This window comes from Tamandua tetradactyla, chromosome 26 (assembly GCF_023851605.1).
Source record: "Tamandua tetradactyla isolate mTamTet1 chromosome 26, mTamTet1.pri, whole genome shotgun sequence".
Lineage (NCBI taxonomy): Eukaryota > Metazoa > Chordata > Mammalia > Pilosa > Myrmecophagidae > Tamandua > Tamandua tetradactyla.
Window position 1 is genome coordinate 6,622,664 of NC_135352.1, and position 24,043 is coordinate 6,646,706.

The following is a 24,043-nucleotide window of genomic DNA, read 5'->3' on the forward strand; positions in this document are numbered from 1 at the left end:
ACAAAATAAATCAAGAATAGATGATTGAGAAGCGAAGGAAAGCTATCCCAATAAAAAGCCAGCCTCCTCAATCAATTTAAGTCATGAGCTAGTTCTCAGACCTAGAGTCCATTTAATGGAGGAGAAGTAGGCCATTATGAGAAGGACTCTGCCACACCCTGGAAAGTATATACCCTAGTGATTCTCCCAGTCCTTCCCTGAGGGACTACCCCCACTTACTCAGGTAATTGTAGGCTGAGAAAGGGAAATACTCAGACATTTCAAGCAGTGTTGGATACATAACCCAAGCTGATATCTATATCCTGAGATAGAAAGTTATCATGCCCTTCCATTAGAATAGGGGCTAAAGGGTTCAGATTATACATGGATCTTGACATAGGTCTGGTGTGCAGTATGTCTACTAATTTTGCAAACCCACCCATCAGGCGTAAAAAAAATATTGCCCAGTGGGAATATGCTGCTTTCAGAACCCAAAGCGAGCTAAAAGGCACAGCATTTTCTTCTTAGTAGTGGGAAGGGCCAGATGCAATGTCCCTTCACTATTAGAGAGGATGTTCTAGCACATCCAGACCACTGAACCCCTTTCCTAATATGGCAGATGGGTCCTGACAATGAGTCTTAGGTGGAAATCACAGTAGTCATTACACCACTGATCTGCCTGGTCTTATGGAGATTTAAATTATGTAAAATATGTGAAAACCAGAAAGCATTAGTAAGATTTTAACATTATTACATTTAATTATTGAGAAGAAGGGGAAATCTGAATTTATTAAGTAATACATGTTTTGGAAGTTTTGGGTATTCCTGTTAATGGCTTCTCCCTTAGTGAAGTGTATCAGGAACTCAGGAGTTTTAGCAGGCTCTTCATATTTTTTCCCCATTATTATTCTCCCTTAATGTGTGTGTTATGAGTTAACTTGGGTTTGGCACTTAAGAGGGTTCTCACGGGCTCCTGGAATTAATTTGTAGATGTGAATAGCTTTGTCCATACACAGAATATGGGCACTTTACAGTGAGGGGAAAGGCTGTTGCCAATAAGAATTCAAGGCAAGGGACCCAGTAAACTTCCACAGTTACAAGGAGCAGAAACCAGAATTGATGTTTGTCTGTGATAGTGCTCTAGCCAGGACAAGATGCTCTTACACATGTATTGATTGACTTCTCTGCTCCAGCCTTGCAGTTGGTGTGGTGCCAGTTAGAAACAGCCTGGTTTCTCTGCCTTCCATAATGCAGGCGTGTTCTCTCAGGCCCTGGGTAGCATTCCTGAGGAGGGAAAAAAACAGTTCATCCTAAAGAAGACTGATTACAGGCTTCACTTAGTAAGAAAATGAAATCTCACTGTTCTAGTTTGCTAGCTGCCAGAATGCAATATACCAGAAATGGAATGGCTTTTAAAACTGGAATTTAATAAGTTGCTAGTTTACAGTTCTAAGGCTGAGAAAATGTACAAATTGAAACAAGTCTATAGAAACGTGTATTCAAAGGCATCCAAGGAAAGATACCTTAGTTCAAGAAGGCCAATGAAGTTCAGGGTTTCTCTCTCAAGTGGAAGGGCACATGGTGAACACGGTCAGGGTATCCCTCTCATCTGGAAGGGCATGTGGTGAACACGGTGTCATCTGCTAGCTTCTTCTCCTGGCTTCCTGTTTCATGAAGCTCCCCAGGAGGCATTTTCCTTCTCCATCTCCAAAGGTCTCTGGCTGGTGGACTCTGCTTCTTGTGGCTGTGTCATTCTCTGAATCTCTCTCCAAAATGTTCTTCATTATAGGATTCCAGTAAACTAATCAAGACCCACCCAGTGGGTGGAGACATGCCTCCACATAATCCAGTTTAACAGCCACTCTTGATTAGATCACATCTCTGGGGAGATGATCTAATTATAGCTTCAAACACAATAGTGAGTAGGGATTAGAAAAAATGGCTGCCTTTACAAATAGGGATTAGGGTTAAAACATGGCTTTTCTAGGATACATACATCATTTCAAACCAGCACATTCCATCCTCTGGACCCTAAAAAAGGCATGTTGTTCCCATGTACAAAATACATTAATTTCATCACAATACCAGAAATACTTAAACCATTTCAGTAGCAATACAAATGAAATACAAAGTTAGTAACAGTACAAACTCCTAGCAAAGTTAGTTACAGGCATGGTCTGTTCTAAGGCAAAATTTTCCTCTGGCTCTGGATCTATAAAAACTGAAAACAAGTTATTTGCTGCCAACATACAAAGGAGAAACATTCATAGGATACATATACCAATTTCCATAGGGAGGAAGGAACACAGGGGTCATCACTCCCATACGGTTTTGAAAACCTGCAGGGCAAAGTCCATTAGATTTCAAATTCTGAGTCATTTATCTTTGGGGCTTCCGAAAGTACAGTCTTACCCTTTCCAAGGGCCTACACAGAGGCCTGTCTCTCTTCAAATGCAGTCTTGGGGGATATTGGGGAGACCACCCTTTTCTTGGCTCCACCCTCTCCAAGCATCAAGGCTGCACCCAGGCTCTCTGCCATCTCCAGGGCACACACTCAACCCCTCCATGTGGTGATAGCCAGGCTCTCCCCAAACCCCAAGGAATGTGCTTCAGCCTCTCCAAGGCCTGAGGCAGCATGACTCCACTGCAACGAGGTGAGGCCCATCCTCTGCCTTTGGGGGTAAACTCACCCTCTCCACAGGATTGGGTGGGTCTGCTCTCCTGGCCTGAGGCTTCTTGACTTCAGATCCAAGCCTCCATGGTTTTGCCTCCGAAGTTATTTTTCCTGCAATGTGTTCCTTCTCTAAACCCCCCACTCCAGGCTGGCAACAGCTCTGTTTATACAGGTGCCACAGCACTCTCATTGGCTTTCTAAGCAGTAGCTTTGGATCATGCCCATCAGACATAAGGAGTTTCCACAAATCCTTCCTGGATGAACCCATGTCCAATTCTGGGTTTCTCTGAAATGGCTGACTGGTTTCACATTTGGCCAAATCCTCATATGGGGCACTGTTCTCTGGGGTCTCCCTTTGAGGAAGCCCAGAATTCTCTAGAACATCAACTTCTGGTTTCTTTGTACCCAAGAGTTTAGTTCTCAGCTCATCTCTTTCCTGTCGCATTTCACTATAAACTGCGAGGAGAAACCAGGCTGTGCTTTGCACATTTAATTTGGCCATCTCTTCTGCTAAATATCCAAGTTCATGGTTTTTAAAATCAGGCTTTCAGCCAAAGCCACTTGTCAATTTTGCCAAATTATCTGCCATTTTAAAACAAAAATCTCGTCTTTCTTCCAATCTATAATAACACGTGCCTCATTACTGTCCAAGGCTTCATCAGAAGTGTCTTTATCGATAGTCTCTTCAAAACATTCTACACCTTCTCTATCAAGTTCCTCACAGCTCTTCCAGAATCTTCCCCTTATATATTTATAAAGCTGTTCCAACATGTTTGCTATTTGCAAATGGTAGCAGCACCCCACTCTCTGGCACCAAAATCTGTTCTAGTTTGCTAGATGCCAGAATGCAATATACCAGAAATGGAATGGCTTTTGAAAAAGGGAATTTAATAAGTTGCTAGTTTACCTTTCTAAGGCCAAGAAAATGTACCAATTAAAACAAGTCTATAGAAATGTTCAATCAAAGGCATCCAGGGAAAGATACCTTGGTTCAAGAAGGCCAATGAAGTTCAGGGTTTCTCTCTCAAGTATAAGGACACATGGTGAACACAGCCAGGGTTTCCCTCTCATCTGGAAGGGCACATGGCAAATATGGCGTCATCTGCTAGCTTCTTCTCCTGGCTTCCTGTTTCATAAAACTCCTCGGAAAGCATTTTCCTTCATCTCCAAAGGCTGGTAGACTCTGCTTCTTGTAGCTATGTCGTTCTGCTCTGCTTTCTGAATCTCTTTCTCTGAAATGTTTCCTCTTTTATAGGACTTCAGAACCTAATCAAAACTCACCTGAATGGGTGGAGATATGTCGTCACCTAATCCAGTTTAACAACCACTCTTGATTACATCACATCTCCAGGGAGATGATCTAATTACAGTTTCAAACATGCAATGCTGAATAAGGATTAGAAGAAACGGCTGCCTTAACAAAATGGGATTAGGATTAAAACATGGGTTTTCTAGGGTACATACATCATTTCAAACCAACACACTCACTCTGGCCCTCTTCCCCACATGCTTGGGATTCAGGTATTGGAGAAGCTCTGGGTCTCGTTTCTACAGCTTTAAAATGAGGAGGGTAGAGTCAGTGATAATTGTGGAAACATCCAGCTTGCAGTTATTTTCCAGGTCTTGAGGGCACCTTTCTATCCGTACATTATCTTAAAATTGATTTTCACTAGCATTTACCTCTGCTGAAAACAAAAATCGTTTTATTATAATTTTAATTTTTAATAAAAGCAATATGCCTCTTTCAGAAAGAAGCCCGCTCTAAGGAACCAAACATGTAGAAGTGATACATTAAAAAAAAATAGGGAAACTTGGAGAACCATGGCTAAAAGCATAATAAATATCTCCGTAGGTCAGAAATGGAATGAAATCCAAATCAGTAATGAGGCCTAAGGGTATAGGCCCACTGGAAAGAAAGGATGCACCCAGGATTTCAGCTTCTGTGAGATAAAGGTGCCCCATGTGGGACAGAGTCAGAATTACTGATGAAAAGCAGATGCGGTGGTAAGGTACATGTGCGGTGGGGAGTGGGATAGTGGGAATAGGGATAGAGCTATCCCCTTTACCCAACTCAGTTGTAAAAGCAATCTAAAGAAGTTTCACTTTGTGAGTTATCAGAATCTGTGGTTTACATGAAGCTGCAACTCTAGGTAAGGAAGTGGGAGGAACCAGGTACAGACTCCAGAGCAGGTCTGAGGCAAACCACTCACTGGCTGAGTAAGTAGATCTGTGCTGTCCTAGGGTAAGCTCTGGGCTTGGAACTGGACGACACTGGGGAGGGATTGGTAGGATGACCAGACAAAAGTAAAGGGAAAAGGAGAAATTTCTCTCCCTCCTGTGCATCTACAAACCAAAATTCCAAAATGCACACAGAAAACTTATGCTAGGAATGACAGACAAAATTTCAATAATCAAGACATAAATACTTTCTAGATGATATTAAATTAATAAAACATTCTGGAAAAATATCTATAAAATATTTGGGTCATCAAGAGGATAAAATGCACAGCAATTATTAATAGGAAAGAAAAGTGCAGAAACAAAAAAAGAACAGATAAAAACAAAAAAAGTTTCAACTAGAAATATTCTAAATAAAAATTTTAATCACCAAAATAAATATTTTAAAAGACATAGTAAACTCTAGACCAAACACACTCATAAAACCATTAAATTGGAAGGTAATATTGAGGAAATTATATAGAAGAGCATAGAAAGATGAGACTTTCAAAATTAAATGAGAAAGTAATTAGGAGACATGAAACAGATTTGGAGGACTAAAAGATATAAAATGAGTTTAATAATATGAGAAATCATATTTGAAGACATATGACTATGAATTTTCCTGAAGTAAAATATGATTTGAATCTCAATTGATATTGCATTTGCATACTGAGAAGAATAAATAAAAATAATCAATATTTAGGCACAATTCAATAAAAAACCAACAAGGAAACCTTTTTAAAGGTATCAGATAAATTTCGGTCAGAAATGAGCTCTTTCAGTAATGGAGATGGAAGGAGTGGATCTTGGTCTGCTGTTGACATTCAATTATATATTTAAGCATATTTCTCATAAGGGTAACAGTATACTATATTATCTAAATAATAACCTTCATAAGGTTTTATGAAGACGTCTAATGAAAAACCCAGGGCTTAATTATCATAAGTGTCAAGATAGTGGTAACTTTAGAAGAAAGAAAAAACATTGTGATTGGAAAAGGGCACACAGTGACTTTCTAAGCTGTTGGTGATTTTCTGTCTTGACCCAGACATAAATTAAATTGTGTTAGCTGCATAAATGTTACTTAAACAGCATATAAATGCTTTACACACTTTTCTGTATGTATGATATTTCCAACATTTTAAAAATGTAGAAATTCCTTTAAAAATGTTACCAAAAGTGACAGATTTCTAACAGAGAACAAAAATAGAAGGTCAGATGATTTCTCATCAGTAACAATAAACACCAGAAATCAATGAAATAATATCTTTAGAGTTTTAAGTCAACATAAACAAGTTGGAATTCTATACCCATCTAAACTGTCATTTAAAAAATGAGGTTCAAAATAAAGACACAGGTAGATAAAGATTAAGAAAGTTAAAAATGAACAACAAAATCTCTGATTATCTAGAAAGAAGCTTCTGAGCTCTAACATTTTTGCCTCTAGTCTTTTAAAATTTGGTGACTACTTGAATGCAGAAACCAGTTAAATACCTGATCTTTACAAAAAATTTCCTAATATGAAAAACATGTGATCTTTCATTGAAGATTGGGGTAGAAGGTGAGGGTGGGACACAAGAAGATGCCATCATTCAGTATGCAAGTGCTTCTCTTTATCTCCTTGCTCACTTGTTAGTTTGCTCTCCCGTCGTCTTTGCTCCTCTCACCTGCTCTTTTCCTGACCTGTGTTGTAGCCTCCCCCTCCCTTGGTCTCATGCAGCACAGTGCCATCTTTACCCATTTCCTCAGGCTCAATCTTTCTAATGCCAAGAACTTAAAACTGTTTTTTTCTAGAAAATGCATTGACCTTCTTTTAATATTTTCTCACTTCCACACATTGTTTGCATCCCCTCTTCCCATATTTTTACATAGTATTATTGGGAGAATTTCATTTGAAAAGATGATTTTTGTTATTGACCACATGATATTGAATAAAGGTACCACCTTTTATTTTATCCTTCATTGCACATTTCTCTTTTAGTGAAGTTCCTTAGGACAGGTTAACTCTGTTCCCTACAGACAACTCCTAACAATGTTCATTTTCTCTCATCCAGTAACATTTCTGAAGTTTCTGTCATAAATGTAATGCTTTCTCTTTTCAAAAGGATTATATTTGACCTGAATCCAACCTATACTTTTTTATTGATGCTAAAGATAAAGATAATATGTCTTTTTTTCTTTCTTTGCCCTACTAGTAGTCAGTAAAATGGAAACATTGTATAAGGAAGCCATGGCAAAGTGGAAAGAAAGAACCCACCATTAAATAATGAAAAGCAATGTTATCAGGATAGTATTTTTAAAAAGCTCAGAAATGATGAAACAGTTGATAGCATTCCTTTTTTTCCAAGCCTAATTGTGCAAGTTTGAAACTGTTATGTACCCTGGAAAAACCATTTTCTTTCAATCCTGATCCAGTCTTGTAGGGCTGGTCCTATTGCTTAGGGTGGAACCTTTTGATTAGAAGGATATGTGAATCCACCCATTCAAGGTGTGTCTTGACTAATTTACCAAAGTCCTTTAAAAAGGGAGACATATTGGAAAAAAACCATTACTTCAGAGCTAACAGAGATACAGATATTTGGAGATGCTTACAGGGCTGAAAGAGAGAGCAGACACTTAAGACATGACTGTTTAGAGAGGCAGAGTCCAGTAGATGTCACCATATGTCTTTGCATAAGATGCTAGGCAAGCCAGAACTGAGAGTTTTGCCCTGGAGAAGCCTAGTGAAGGCCCACAGATGCTTAGAGAGGAAGCCACTGGAATCAGGAGCTGCAAGCAATGGAATAGGGAACAAGGAGCCCATATGCAAACCACGTGTCTTGCCATGTGATGGACATCAGTCTTTCTTCAGAGTCAAGGTATTTTTATCTGGATACCTTAGTTTGTATATTTTTATGGCCTTGGAAATGTAAACTTGTAACTTAATAAAACCCCTTTATAAAAGTCAACCCATTTCTAAGTATATTGCGTTCCAGCAGCATTGGCAAGCTAAAACACTAATCCTTGTAGAGTGTAAGTTTCTCCCTCATTTTTCTGATCACCATTCAGTATAGACCTAAACTGGATATACAGTCCCTATATAATTTCCCACTGTGGCTCAGACTATAGCTACTTTGCTGAATTACTTTGCTGATTACTTTGGTCTGTGCCTAGTGCTTAGGACAAGTTCTTTCTTGAGGCTCCAACTTAAAGAGAAACTACTGAATTGTTATGTTTCCAAGGCCACTTCTGATGAGGTCTTTTAGAGTCCCAACAGAAAGCTGTGCATCCTTAGACAAAATACCTGGCAATGAAATGAAATTATCCAGTAGTCTGTGAGTAAAGGAGCAAAGAGAAAATACTTTTTTAATACCTGGGAAATTGCATAACCTCCAGAGATGGTGGATTCTGATTAACATTTGATCTGCACTAGCTTCGCTTTTGGTTCCCCAAGAAGCAGCAGAATATCCAGGAAGCTTTGAGGCACAGCCACCATTCAGGGTGGATGAAAAGGGAAGGAGTTAGGGGAGGCCTGAAACTCTTGAGCTCAGTAATGCTAAATTATTTGCCTCATTAAAGGTTAGCAAAAGCCTTACTTAGAAGAAATACTTTGACTTCACACAAAACGGAAGCTATTTTTGCAATACACTGCTTGTATTTTGAAATGTAGTCATAAGAAGATGTCTTTTGGTTAGATTTAGTTTAATCTGAACTAAATTTTGTCAACTCTGTTATTGTTGAGCAGTAACATAAGAAAGCAGTTGCTTCAGAAAACATAAAGTAGATCTTCACAGATTATATCTAATGCCAGCAGTGACTGCACATAACAGTAGGGATAATAGTTGTAAGTTCAAAGAGTGTAATAATTGATACTTAATAATTAATGTTAAATATAATTTCATAATTTTTGCATATGTGTACAACCATGAGGCCCTCACCATTATAAAGATAGCATTTTTCACTCCCGAAATCTTCCTCATGCCCCTTTGTAATTCCTCCTTCCTGCCTCTACTGCCTTCCTTCCTTGTCCTGGGCAATCATTGAAGTTTCATATAGATTGTATCATATAGCATGTATTTTTATGGAGGAAGGGGTCTGGCTTATATCACTCAACATAATTATTCGCGATTCAACCACATTGCTTCCTGTATCCACAGTTCATTCGTTTTTATCACCATTTTTATTCACTAAATGGACGTGACACACTTTGTGTATGCATTCATCTGTTGATGGATATTTGGACTGTATCTAGTTCTGGGTTATTACAAATAAAGCTCTTATGACCATTTTTGTACAAATCTTTTTGTAGACTTATGTTTTTATTTCTTTTGAGTAAATACCTAAGCATCGAATGGTTGGGTCATAGAGTAGGTATATGCTTACCATTTTAAAAATGTTTGCATAGGGTGCATGGGTAGTTCGGTGGTTAGAATGTCCACCTTCCGTGCAGGAGACCTCGGTTCAATTCTCGGACCATGCACCGAAAAAAAAAGGTTGTATGTGTTTTAATTTCCCATCAGCAGCGTACAAGAGTTTCAGTTACTCTATATCACTGTCAATAGTTGTTGTTGTCCATCTCTTTTATTTGGTTATTCTAATAGGTGAGTTTTGATAACTCATTATGGTTGTAATTTGAACTTCTCTAATGCAATACTTAACAATATTGGATGTATTTTCATGTACTTATTTGCTGTTTATCTTCTTTGGTAAAGTGTCTGCTCAGATCTTTTGCTAAGCTTTAGAAGCAGCCGTTGTAGACTTGTTGAGTGTAAGGTGCCTAGAGGGATCTGAAATATAAGTAAGTAAATACTAGTCATGAGGAATAACTTATTCTAGAGGTATCTCACAGAGTTACTTAAACTTACTTTATTATCCCTTTCATCTTAAAATATAGGACCACATTTCATAATATGCTTGAGAGCATTGCTTAGTCAGCCTTTCCTAGAGAAAAAGCTTAACCTGGGAGCTTTGCTGTGAGAAAAATGTTGAGTAGAGAGAAAAAGTTTTGATGTCCAGATCTGAGTTCAAATGTTATCTCTATTCCATGCTGGTTGTCTCGAGCAAATCACTTATGTCTCTATGTCTTAGTTTTTCACATCTGGACAACTGAGAGTGGAGGTGATTCCCCTTACAGAGCTATGATGAAAATATAAAGAAAGCACCCAGCACCACGCTGGACTTGTCTGTGTTGTTTTGTATTCCTTTTGCTTTTTTTTTTTTTGGTCTCTGTTACTTGTGTGAGCCGAAAGACAGAAATGTGTGTAGAGTTGAGATGTATGAGATTGTTGAGGGACTCTTTTCAACAAGGTTGAAGTACACACCTTCAGGTCTTTATAATTATTCACATGAGAAAGTAAAATTTTGCTACCCCAAACTATAGCATGTCAATGAGCAAAATGCAGAGGATCCTCTCTGTGTGCTAGACTTTTTATAAATCACTGCAGGGAATATGAAAGATGGGGCAGTTTCCTTTGAGAACATAAGTCCTGGCTAGAGTTGCAGGACATATAGCCATGATTCTTCTCTCACCACTTCAAGTCACATGAAATGTTCCCTAGGAGACAGAGAAATTTGCTCTGTTTGATACTGAATGATGTTGATCTCTTCATCAGAGAAGATGTTGCTTGCTACAGTAAAATGGGAGGGCATGTGTGGGTAGGCTGGGAGATTGGAGTTGAGTATACTCAGCAATGTTAAGACCTTAGTAACATATTTAATTCTGTCCCAAAGTACTTCATTGTAGCTTGTTTCATTTGTTGATAGTTATATATTCTTTCTTGAAGCTTGGATTCCCTGAGGTTTGAATCCCCTTCTATGCCCCATTGTCTCTGGGCTTGGTTATGGAGCTCGGAAATAAGGAAACTTTGGGAGCACTGACATTGTATCAGCTCCAAGCAAAGACTTTAAGAGGAGTTCAGTTTCTGCTCACCCTCTTGAGCTTTTTTGGCCTCTGTGAGGAGGAAGTGGCTACTCTTTGAGCCTGGTTCCCAGAATGAGGACCTGTGGAGCAAATCCAAACCCAAACTGCAACCTAAAGCGACGTAGCCAAGCTCAGCAGAGTCTGGCAGAGCCACAGTTAATCCACGGGTCCCTGAGCAAGAAATACATATTTCTGTTTAAACTACTGAGATTTGGAGGTTGTCATCCATTTAGATTTTTTGCATCTTGATTTTTAAGCTGAACTTAAAAAGGCTTCAGAAAATTAGCTCCTAGGACTCAGGCCCTCTTAAATTCGCAAAGACCTGGAAATTAAAGGAATAAATAAGTAGCGTACCTATAGGAAAAAACTACAATGCAGACTTCACAAAATCCAATATGTCTGAAAAATAGGCTCCTTGGGTAGCTCAGTCCAAATGCTACTGAATTTCTCGATCCCTGGTTGATAGTACATTACGTTCGGGCCTTATAAAAAATGCAGTCACCCTACTTTCCAACCTGCTCACACAGAGTCCAGGTTCTCAATGGGAAATGCTTAATAGAACTTAGCTATCTCTTGATACAGAATAGCTAGTTAGGGATGCCAGCTTTAAAAGAGAAAAAGCGGAGAGGGGATGGATGGAGAGGAAGCATAAGCTAAAGAAAAGTGTATGAGAAGGAGGCAAGAGGGCAAGGAAAAGAGAGGAAAAAAAATGAGAAGAATCAACTGAAGTTTGCCCGGTAGAAATTCAACTTGATGCATGTGTGTGCAGTAAAATACTTCAAAGCCCTGAGAATCAAAGCAAGGAAGGTGTTAGCCTGTAAAATTGGAGCACACAGCTTTTTGGCAGCTGGTGTTGAAGCAGGAGTTGGCTTGGTCTAAAGATAGGGGGAGAATAAACCAGAGCTGTTTCTGAAATCCTTCTTGATGTTGCTTACTGGGATTTTATTGTTTTGTTTTTCCCTTATTCTTGTTTTTCTGGCCATGAGGTTTATGCAATCCCAGGGCTTGAAAGCAAAAGAGACTACAAGAAAATGAGCACAGTGAACCGTATTCCTTTGTTCCATGTTCTCCTTGCCATTGATCTTGGGTTTGTTTGTTTTCCTTTTCACTAGGAATCAAAATAGTTAATGAATAGCCCATAACGGCAAAAACATGAAATAAATTTCCCTCCTAAATCCTTAATTTTGAATTTTATTAACTCCTTTGTGGATAGCTGGGCCTGTGAGTCCTGCCAGGACTGCTTTATTTCAAAGGCAAATGCAGAGCTATTGACAAACTCAGAAAGGCTGTGCCTATAAATAGCCCAATTTCAATATACCCACCTTCATTGTCTTTTCTTTGAAACCCATTATGTCTTATAATGCAATGCAACATTTTAATCTTTTTAAGTTTAGTAATCACTGCCAGGATTGAATTTAATTTTCAGCCAGTTTCAACTCGAAACATGAATATTGCAAATTTTCCTTTGTATTTTGGAGCTTGGGTCACTAATAATTGCTGGAGCTTAACAAATTCATATGGATTGGTTTCCATGTATTATCACAACAGTTCTCTTATTTGTTGAGTCTTTGAATGGTTAGAGAAGTAAATGGGTATAAATTGGGATGGAAAGACAACCTATTTTTACGATTGTTTCTCTTTCTGAGTAACTTTTGAACAAAAAAACTTAGGAAAATAAACTATACTTACCAAAATGGCATTGTATCTATGTATTAGGCAAAAATCTTTAATTATTGGAGCTACATTAAAGAGAAGTTTTCAATTCATCAGTAAGCAATAGGCTCCAATTGATACTTTAGTTTCCTGCTCCTCGCTTTAGAAAGCAATGAATCAAGTGGAAACAAGGTCCAGAGAAGTTCGGACTCTGTTTAGAGTATAACGTGCTTAAAATATTACCTTTCCAGGGCAAGCCTGGAAAGACTGTGTCCTGTTAAACAATACTTCCCTTTACCCACATATACTCATGCACACACACACACACTTCTTAGAGTTTAATTCCCTGGAATTTCCTAAAACTGAACCCATGCATGGAGTAAACAGTGGGTAGTCTGTTGCAAAGTAGAATATATGAAAGATTTTCTTATCTTCTGGTATTTCCCAGACTTAAGAGAAATGACCACAGAAAAGTGGACTTAGGCTACCAAGAAGCCAAAAAAAAGAAGAAGAAAGAAAGAAGCAATGAAAGAAAGGGAAAGCTTCCCTGGGCACAACCAATCCCTGATTCCACCTTCTTTCTTACATGGCAAGCACAGATTTTGTGAACAACAGTGAATGTCCTCAATAAATCTGCTTGGAGAAAGTGACATGTCTAATTTATTAATGACAGACCAGCGACTGGGAGTCCATTGAAGATGCATCGCTCTCTCTCCTGGACCCTTTTGGATTTCTGTGTGGTTTCTGACAGGTGGGATTGGTATTTGGTTAAAGACTATCTGTAATTTCATCGGTCTCCCCAGCATTCTCCCTGGGGAAAGTTCTGCTGTGCTACCTCCTTCCTTCTCTCCACAGTCCCTAACAGATCCTGCTAGTAAACCTGAAGCCTGTGATTTAAAATTCAGAACATGGGGAGGGATTCTTTAGGCAAGTGATTACCATTATTCATCAATAGCTTTCAGTCTAGCCAAAAACTGTGACAGAACTGGATAAAATTGAACTTGTTTTGCAAGTTCCATGGATGTGGCCATGATACCAGTTTTCATTTACAAGGAGACATAGCCAAAGCACCATTTTGATATACATTAGAGTGATTTTTTAAATTAAACTAGGGAGAAGTTAATAACCTGATACAAATGGGCCCATGAAAAATGGAACTGAGTTAGTCTCATGAAGGAAAACCTTAAGTCATGACCCATGACCTGAATTTATTATAAAGTGAATTTTATGTGGAAGAGGGCATTAGTCGCATCCCAATGCCAATTAAATGCAGAGCAATGAAAATGGATTGTAAAAGCATATGACGTATTTAGATTATGCTTCAGGCAAGCTTCCTCCAAAGTGCAGATATCAAGGTTGCAAGAAGCCAGAGGAAGGATTCAAGAGCTGACCAGCTATTTCCCTCCACCGTGTGGGCCCAGAGTTTTAGTTAGAGTTAGGAGTGTGGAGTCTGACAGCCAGTCTTGAAATTCTGGGAATCCGAGAACAGCAAATGAGTTCTAAAAATTATATCAAAGAAACAAAAAAGCATCCACTGTGATATGTGTGGGTCATGAAGCAAAACCCACGTTTATCTTTGATTTCACATATATTTCTCTTTTAGTTTCGTACTCGTGGTTTTCTTATTTTGTTTCAAAAGCTTAGTGCTTTTTTTTTTTTATCTAGTAAATCCCCCTTCAGCCTGAAACCGAAACCTGTGCACACAGGCATAGAATATAAACCAATAATAGTTGAACTCCTGTTAACATATGAGACACATTGCCAAGTATCGAACATTTTATTTAAATGTCAAAACCTATGAGGTGTTTGCATCACTGGCTCAATTTTAGATAAGGAAACAAATCTAAAGATCACAACAATTCAGAATTTCAGGAATTTGGGAATACAAAAATTGGGAAGATAAAGTAGGAAAATCACAGCCACATAAAGCAGTCCAATAAATAGCTTTGTTTCAGACAATCCTGATTTAGGGGTGGATACAACAGAATATTCACTTACTCATTCCCAATACCAAGGATGCAAAGTTAAAAAGAAACAGTCTCCATTCTTGAGATTAAGTGTTATGGAAACAGCTGTTAACTTTTCAGGACAGGACATGCAGAGCAGGCTAGAGGGAGGCTTCTGGAAGAAGAAGACATCTGAACTAGGTGGGATTGATGCGTGGAAGCATGCCAGGTCAAGTCCAAAGAAGAGGCTAGCCTAGGCAGAGGGAGCAGCCAGGCATGAAGGGATGGAGCTGGAAAGTGCATGTTTCAGCAATGGTGAGAATTCAGTGATCTTAGAACACAGGCAGAGTTTGGTGGATGGGAGCGGAGACTCAGGTATGAGAAGGATCTAAAGAGCAGGGAATGAGCCTGGGAAGTTAGGTTGGAACCAGATGCTAAGAGTAGTCTGGTAAACTGTTACATTAAGTGATCATCCAGAATAGCAGGTCTTCATTAGTTCATTTTCACCTCCATCTTTGAGCTTATCTAACAAGAGACCTCAGTACTGTTTCTTTCCTCCTTTACTCCACTGGGTCCAACAATCTTGGCTTTTGTGTAGCACAGAAGCTCCCTGGTGGGGCAAGACAAAAGGACTGGTTTATCTAATTACCACTCTGGGAAAAAAACCCTTCTGGACTTTACTATACCCAGATCAGGACTCTTCTCTCTTATAGCCTTCCCCCCGGCCCACCCCCAATTCTCCCTTAATGTCTTGAAGCATTATACCTTTCCCAAGAGGATCACCACTAGCCTACACTATGTCTATGTAAATTGGAAAAATTATGAGGCTGTAATGCTTTCCCCTTCCTTGCCACCGCATTCTCCTCTCACAGCCTGGCTTAGGCAACAGAAGTACCTTTGTACAAAGAATGCCACCTTATCCAGCATACATAGTGAATTGCAAGTACACGGGGCTACTGCTCTGCTTTGTAGGACATCTTTGTGCATATCTCAAAGTGCTTTATAACCATACTTTGTAGGTCTGGTGACCATTTTTCACATAGACAGCATCATCCTCTGGATAACACCTGTCTTAGCATATAATGATTTCCTATCACGGAAGTACTCAAGCAAAGACTGAATTGTCATCACCTTGTGGTAGTATTACAGGGAAGATTCCTGGGATGGGCAAGGCATTGTAATAGCCTCTCAGACATTTTCCAACCTGGGAATCCTGCCCTTGTTTTGTGTTGCCCGGAGGCCTTTGCAGATAAGTTGACTATTACAACTTGATAAAAAGCCTGCTAGTGTGAGTAATTAGATGCAGGTAGCTCTTGGAGCAGATGGAAAGGACAGATTTCTTAATGCTAATTAGTCCCTTGGATATCAGTGCTTGTTTCTTGCTTCAGTTTTTGGAGGTCACTCTTTCAATATAATATGGAACAATTTTTTAGTTACGAATTATTTTTCAACCTCATATTTTCACTATATGTTCACTATCATCAGCTCCTGGCCCATCTCCAAGTACCAAATAGGTAGAGGCAAGAATTTCAGGTTTGAGTATATTTCTGACTCTGCTGTCAACTGCTGGGGTGACCCTGAGGCTCATCGCTCTTCTGGATTTCAAATTATGCATATGTAAAATGAAGAGATTTAAAGGAAATGCCCCAAATTTCCTGTGGCCTCCAACCTTCCCTTTCCATATAAACTTGTGAGGATTGGAAAGAGTGCCTTGCCTTTTCTGCCTAAGCCATTAACCTACACAGAGGACTGGAGCCCAAGGCCAACCCTCCTCCTTCCTCTGGGAAGAGTAGAGGAGCCACACTGCCGTTTCTCCATGTCAGGCCTCTTTCCAGCAAGTGACACATCCATGAGGTCAAAGAACAACAAGGAAACTTAGACTTAAAGGGTTATTTAAAAAGTGGTATTGTATTGCTCTGAAAAAAAAACAAAAGACCAAAATCAGTTACAGCCTTCAGGAGCTTTGAGTAAAGACTTATTAAAATCGTTTGCTCTTACATCTGTTAATACGTTTACATTTACACATTGGCCTGCATAACAACGCAGTGAGAAGCTCCCCACTCATCGGTCTTGACTGCAGACAACTCCCATCAGTCATGTTACTACATGCTTAATATTGTCTTCCATCACATGCATCTTTTTAGCTCATTCTGCATGTTCAATATTCTGCCACAGATTGCACAAATCCTTCCAGTGAAGTGGAGTGCTGTTTACTTTAGAGAATAGGTACAAATGGAGGCAGACCATGGGGAGAGTGTGTTTATATTCATGGGGCCAATTTGTGTGACTATGCATATTAATTAAAGCATTATTCAAGTGCTTCTTCTTGAAATGGGGACATTCACTACATGCCAGTCATTTAAAGTTCATTCGGGTGGAAAATATTTAGATAAACCCGAACCAGAATTCTAGTAAATGCAACACTGATTCTTAAATTATTCTTATATTTACCTTACTTCCCGAGCTTTGGAGCTTTCAACAGACAAAAATTGTGCTGCAAATTGCTAAGCAAGAAAAGTTGACAAAAAGACTCACACTTTGCATGGCTAGGAGTCAGCAATAACTCTTCAGTTTTGGGCTTCAGCAAGTGATGTAAGCAGGGCAAGGGGAAAAAGATCATGGTTAGGTGTCAGCGTTGGCTTTCTCTCTCCAGCTGCATACCAGACAAATGTGTATCTTTGCTGAATGGGGCATGAGCTGCTCCAAGGTCTCTTTCCTGAATCTTCAATCCTGAGATTTTCATCTCGATAATCTTGTTTATTGTTTAAAGGCAAATTTTCAGTAGGGTCAACGAGGGGGTCCAAATCCTGAATACTCTAATTTTATGGGGTATGTTAACTGTTGGGTAATCTAGTCCAGAGGTCAACAAACTTTTTCTCTGATGGGCCAGCTAGGAAATATTTTAGGCTTCAGAGACTCTATGGTTCTGTCACAATTATTCAACACTGTGAATGAGGTGAAAAGCAACCATGAACAATACATAAACGAAAGAGTGTTGTCTGTGCCCCCAGTGAAGCTCATATTTACAAAAACAGGTGGCAGATGGTATTTGGCCTCAAGGCTGAGGTTTGCTGATCCCTGGTATAAGTCAGTCAGTGCTTCACAAACTTTGATGTGCTTTAGAATTACCTATAAGGCTTGATAAAGCAAAGACAGTTAGATCCACCCTCAGAGTTACTAATTCAATAGGTCTGGGTTGGGTTTGAGGACTTGCATTCTAACAAGGGCCCAGGTGATGTGGATATTCATGGACCATGGACCATGTCGGTACAGGCCACCACTCTGACTTTGTAGATGAGGGAACTGAGGCTGCTGGCACCTAGTGGGCATGCCCCAGCCATAGACTACCCCTGCCTCCTTTTGTAGTGGGTGCAGATATTTCAGTCTTTCTCCATTCTGCTGCTGGGAGAGATGTTAGGTCTAATGAACATGCCTGAATAGACCTTAAACCCAGAAACCCAGAACAAGCAGTTGTCATTCCTGCTGATAAGGGTGGGGACTCTCGGTGGCAGTACAGATGTGTGTCCTTTCCAAGCAAAAGCAGGGCATGCAGAGCTGCCATCCACCAACACTGACTGGAGCACTTGGCCTTTCTGAGATCTCTTCCCCTTTTCTTTTAGATACTTTTTCCTGTGCAAGTAACAAAGTAGTCATTTACAGAAAGTTTCTCTTTTGCCTGAACCTGTTCCCATGACACAACATATATAGTAACTCACTCTGCAGAAGCTGTAGGATAAGTGACAGGTCCATGGACATACAGAAATTTGTGGCTAAAATCAGAATAGATTGCTCCAGAACAAATTCTTTAACCCTTCTTTTTAATCTTTTTGCTGTTAAATAATCCCTGGGTCTAAGTCCTATTTGAAGTTTCCTGCTTTAATTCACTGTGAAATTTGTTTGGAAAGCAAGTAGATGCTATCTGGGGATTGTTTTGGAAAAGAACATAGCTGTACAAGAATAATAAGTGTGTCTTAGTTTGCCAGGCTGCTATGACAAACACCACACAATGGTTGGCATAATAACAGGAGTTTATTGGTCATGGTTTAGAAAACTAGAAGTTCAAAATCAAGGTGTCAGCAGGGCCATTTTTTTAACCAACATCTATAGCATTATGGAGCTGGTTTACCTCAATTCTTGGGGTTCCTTGGCTTGCATCTCTGCCATCTCTGAGAGTCACCTGTTAATCTCCTTCTTGTGTCTGCTCTTCCAGTTTCCACTGACCATCAGCTTCTTCCTGTATGGCCTTTTCTGACTTCTAACTTCTGGTTTCTTCTTTTATAAGGGCCAACCAGTACAAGGGATTAAGACCCACCCTGATTCAATTGGCCACACCTTAACTAATAATAACATCTTCTAAAGGTCCTATTTATAAATAAATTTACAAACATAGGAACATGAATTAAGACTGAGAATAGGTCTTTTGAAGAGGTACATTGTTCAATCTACCACAATATGCCAAAACAGAAGACCTAGCTTCAAGATGTGGGACCTTGGGCAAATCGCTGAGGTTTAACAGTCTTTGGTAGAACTGGTGGAAAACACTTGAGAGAACGAGGCTAATACTTGCCATAAGTCCTTCCCAATGTTATCCCAAGTTTAATGAGCTTCAGTTGGTGAAAAGACATTGTGCTGCAAGAGTTGAAACCTACGCTTTGGTAAGAGCAGTGGAAGGCTGCAATCTTAGAGGTGCTGGGAGATTGCTGGTTTACCAGTAGTGGGACTCATATACTAGACCTTGAGACCAAGGAGGTCAAAAGTCTAACTGATGATTTCTTTTCACTCTTAACTTAGAATTCTTTAAATTAACTCTAATGGGAAGAGGATTCATCCTAGTATTTAAATAGAGCAGTAGCCTGAAATTAGGATAAGCCACGGATTGAGCTGTCATTCTATCCTTGAAGACTCATCTCAGCAGTCCATATTAGGTTAATTCCCATGATAAAAATCACTTAGACTATTAGTAGGCAAGAATTTAAGGCCATTTAAAAAATATACGTGCAATTCCCAATGAAATAAAAGTGCTGTAAACCCAGAATCAATAGCTGTTCTGATTCATGTCTTTTATCAATGGCAAAGCTCAGTATCTTTTAAAGACCAAATCTACTCAAGACTAGTTAGAATACTAGTTCTAATTAAACTTTGGAATATAGAATTTATCATTTCTAATTTCACATTAAATATAAAACAAACTGAGCTAAAATACTGCATATTTTTTGTGTGTCCATCCCTCCCCTCTATAATTCAAAATTTAAAGAGAAATAAAGCTGAAATGTAAAATAAAAATCAGGGAGTCCAGTGATGATCTAATTTTTCAAAGATGATTCCTTTACATCTGTTTTTGAAAATATTGTTATGAAGTATAAAACTCATCACAAAATTTTTTTTCTTTTTTCTTTTCCTGTGCACTAAGCCCAACAGTCTTTCTCTGCCTGTTGGGAGACTTAGAACTGATTGAATACAACACAACATGCCTCCCAAAAAGTAAGTTCTCATATGTTCTGTTTTGTCACCTAGATCAGGAAAATGAAGTCTTGGACCCAAAAACTACCTGCAACCACAGAAAAAAGGAGGGTAGGCAATGACTGACTTCTAGTCTTCCTCCGCAAATGGAAGGCTTCTCTGTGGCTCTACAATCGTGAATCCAAAGTTCCTCATTCTGGAGCAATGTGATAAATTCAACTCAGTAGGCTAAACTGGAGATCGCTACTTAACCCCAGGCCTGCAAAACCAAAATCTAAGTAAGTTTCTACTTACTGTAAATTCTAGCTCACCTAGAAAACAGAATTTAAATCAGCCATCAGTTATCAACTCCTAGTCTTATTTCAGCGAACTTCCTCATCACCAAGCAACTGCCTGCACTAATCCTTTTAGAACAGGTAGCCTGTATCAACCAATGAAGATTTCCTCCAAATATACTCCCTTGTTCTGTCTATAAAAGTGCATTGCTCTCTTTGATCTGCTGAATTCCTCTTTAACTCATGGTGACTGGAATCTCCCCAATTCATGAATTGATTCAATAAAACTCTCAGGGCTGTAACCTAACTTTGCTCAAGTTTTTATTTGGACAAATGATTCCTCAGGTAATTGACAATCATTTTATCTTCTGTAAAGATGGTGGAAATAGAAGAATAGATGTACTTTTGCTTAGTTATTAAACATAAAGAGTCAGCAGCAATTTTTAAATGAACTAAATTGATAGTATACCTATAATCTTTCATGGAAACAAATGCAAAGATCAAAATCTGGCAACCTGGCTGCTTAGCAGTGTGCTGACTGCAAAAGACCTCCGATTGTAACTGGAGCTCTGCCAACACTGGGTCCTGAGCTCTGCTCCAGGTTCTAAGTCTCGCTGTGAGAAAGAATTCAAGGACAAGAGATAAAGCAAAAGCAAACAGCAAGGATTATTGAAGGGAGAGTACATGCTAAAATACTTAGCATGGGTGTGCTTAAGAGAGAGACACACACCAAGGTGGATAGGGTCAGTTGGTTTTATAGGGTCTTTAGCCCACAGTAATTACTATTTTTTAATTTTTGTCCTGTGATTATCAGGTTTGCACTTGGTTTTAAAAGAGTTGATTACTACCTGCACTTGTGGAGGTCTTGGTTTGCACTTATCACATTGTTTCTGAGTTCTCTCTGTTGGCCTGAGAGGAAACTAGTGGGCAATCTTTATAGCTAGAGCTAGTGGTGAGACCATATCTCAATTCATCTTGGGGTGCTGGCAGTGAAACTTTTAACCCTTTCAGAACTGGGTAAAGGACTAGTGACAGCAGCCCAGATGCCCTATTCCACCTTGCCTACAAGTACTTTGATCAGGGGTAGACTCAGTGCATTTGACCTCTCTTTCATCTTATTTTCTAGTTCTCCACTTTAGTCTCAAAACAAAAAGCCCCCTGGATTTGTTGTTGCTGAGATTATTGGGGGTGCCTGGTTCGGGAAATGGTGGGAATGAGAAAGGCATGGAAAAGGGTTCAGACAAATCTAAAGAAGGGACACAAAGTAAAAATACAATTTATACAAATAAAATAAGAAAGCATAGCTGGAGAACAGTAGATGAATGACCAAAGAAAAAGAAAGGACCAATAAAATAAAATAAAATATTACAAGGATAAGGATAAATAATAGAGAAAGGTAGCAGATAGCTGGAAAGCCACAAGAAAATAAGATGAAAATAAATGCATTCAAGTAAGAAAGGAAAAAGAGAAAAAAGAAAAGGGGTAGTTCAGGTATATAATGGCATTTCTTATTGAATTTTTATGGGAAGGAGGAAATGAGGCCTAAAAATCTAATCAACAAAGAATGAAACAATACAAAAAGACAGAGTAAATGCTAGGTTTTATGTGTGGGTGATTGAGATAAGAATTAAATAATTAGGTGAACTTCTTTACCATTGAACTTTAACTCTTTGAAACATTGACCCCAGGGAAAACCTTGCAGTTCTTTAGGGTGAAACTCAGATTATTTGGGAAATCATCTTTACTGTATTTAATCAGCAATTTCAAAAGAAGGAAAATAGTGGGGAAAATGCCATGAAATTCTTATTTCTTAAAGCATAGGTTTCTCCATGGGAAAAGCAGATAATTAAGAATTGTATTAGTGATGATGTTAATCTGGCTCATTTTCTGTTCATACTGACAGTATGTAAAGTAGAAGTACTTGATGTTTGCTAAACTGTAGCAGGCAGACCTCCCCCTCTTTCTGGTTTAGCTGTGCTCTCTGTGGAAGATCCCCAAACCCCCTCTCCTTGCAGGCAAGCAAGGTGAGACACATTTCTGGGATAGAAACTCCCTCCCCTAGCCTTCAGGAACTGGTGAAGATGCACGTAGGAAAGATAAGATATTCCTAGGGTGGGGACCCCTCCACAGTTCAGCTCTGGGCCATTCTTACTTTAAATCAGCCAGTTGTTTACCTTGTCTTTAACATGTCATGCAGTCTATAAATGCTAAGGTTGCCTTTTGTTCAGGGCTCAGACTTTCAGAGGCTACTCTGCTGAGCCCTATGGCCATAGGAAATAAAACCCACTTCCCAAAACTACGGATCCTTAGTCTCAGTTTGTTCTTACCTTGCAGAACGTTCCTGGAGGCCCCCTGCCTCGTTCCTGGTTTTCACACTACAAAACAATATACCACAGAAACTGAGGACAATCATCTGATATGTAGGGCTTGAAGTAATTGCTGAGAACAGGAAAATGTGTTCCAGATTCTTTGAAAATGTTCTCAGACCAAGTTATGGCGTGGAAAAATCATATGGTATGTTAGTGGAGCATCCAAGATGAAAAGACACGTCAGTGGCTTTGTAATCAGAATTAAAATAAAGAATCACAGAGCTTTTGTTGGGTATAATTCACAAGTTTAGAACTGTCGGTGGTGGAGGTAATGACAAGGAAACTGAAATATTTGGCATTTCATTAGCTTGCAAATAAATTTACACATAAATATCTAGATAATATACCTTCCCAATTCCTTATTTTCTTTATTTATAGTGTAAGTAGTAGGTTTTCTTTTTTCTATACCTTTTTTTTTTTTTAATCTTCCAGGACATATTCTATGCATGTGTAATGGCTAAAACATTTTACGGTTGGAAGAAAATATCTAAAGAGTCATAAAATTTCAAAGCATGGAGTAATCACAAAGATCATTCAGTTTACACTCTTAATATTATATTAACAGGGGCTGAGGTTCTGAAAAATCTGAGATTGAACAAGGTCACCAGCTGGTGACAACAGTAAACCAAGACTACGACAAAAGTCTGGCAACTCCCAGGTCCTTGAGTTCCAGGAAATTTGAAAAAAACTCTGGACGGTCCAATCAACATTTCTATTATTACTAAAAAAAAAATCAAGTAGATTCTATCCCTGCTAAGAAACTCTACTTAGATATAACTCTAGAACATCAGCGGTTATACCAAAATAATTACAAATCCACATTTGAGGGGCATCATTCCTTCACTTACACAACAAATACTCACTGAACACCTACAATGTATCAGGCACCATTCTCTGCAATGGCGATATGGTGGTGAGGAAAAACAAGCAAAGCTCTTTAACCTCATGGGATTTACATTCGAGTGTGTGTGGATGGGCAACAGTACAAACAAGAAAAAAATACAGAAAGTCAGTCATAACATGTTACTGAGGAAAATAAGCTGGGGAAGAGGTAGAGAACGTAGGGGTGGGTTTAGGAAGGATACAATTTAAAACAGGCAGCCAATTCTGAGATGCTGTTAAAGTATCTTCAAATTTTCATCATTCAAGAACCCGAAATAATCTAGATTGCTTATTCATATTTATCATATTAAGGAGGTACTAAGTGTAACTGACACATCCTTTTCACTGGGTAAGGTGAAAATATTCTCAGAGGCTAAATGTGTTCTCAAAAATTATGTTTATATGTACAAACTGGCTGGGGAAAGTGGATTAATTTAATGAACTGTTTGTTCAAAGATTGTGAGGAGATACTTGTGGAATTTAGTCAAGGGCTAGTTTTCTTTCATGCCACTTTTTGTCTATGGATACTGTGATTGAATTGTTTGGGTTAAAGAATCTAAATTGGGATTCTACATTCTGTCAAAACTATGATGGATTTTTTCAGTGTATCACAGTTAGAAACATAGCCCTTCTGAGGAAACAAACAATTTAGCATCTGTAGGTCACAGGAAGCTGTGTATTTTACC

General features: G+C 38.9%; 1 long non-coding RNA gene across 6 annotated transcripts in view; it reads left to right on the plus strand.

Annotated features, from left to right (window-relative positions):
* The window catches only part of LOC143669962 (uncharacterized), an 83,418-nt gene extending 60,731 nt beyond the window's left edge, over positions 1–22,687 (plus strand). For 3 of the 6 annotated variants that reach the window (XR_013169162.1, XR_013169161.1, XR_013169163.1), the window contains 2 exons: positions 19,886–20,109; positions 22,441–22,687. This is a non-coding gene — a long non-coding RNA (uncharacterized LOC143669962). The remainder of the gene's footprint in view (positions 1–19,885; positions 20,110–22,440) is intronic. The other 3 variants (XR_013169164.1, XR_013169159.1, XR_013169160.1) reach the window with 2 other exon arrangements.
* Positions 22,688–24,043: the final 1,356 nt, after the last annotated feature.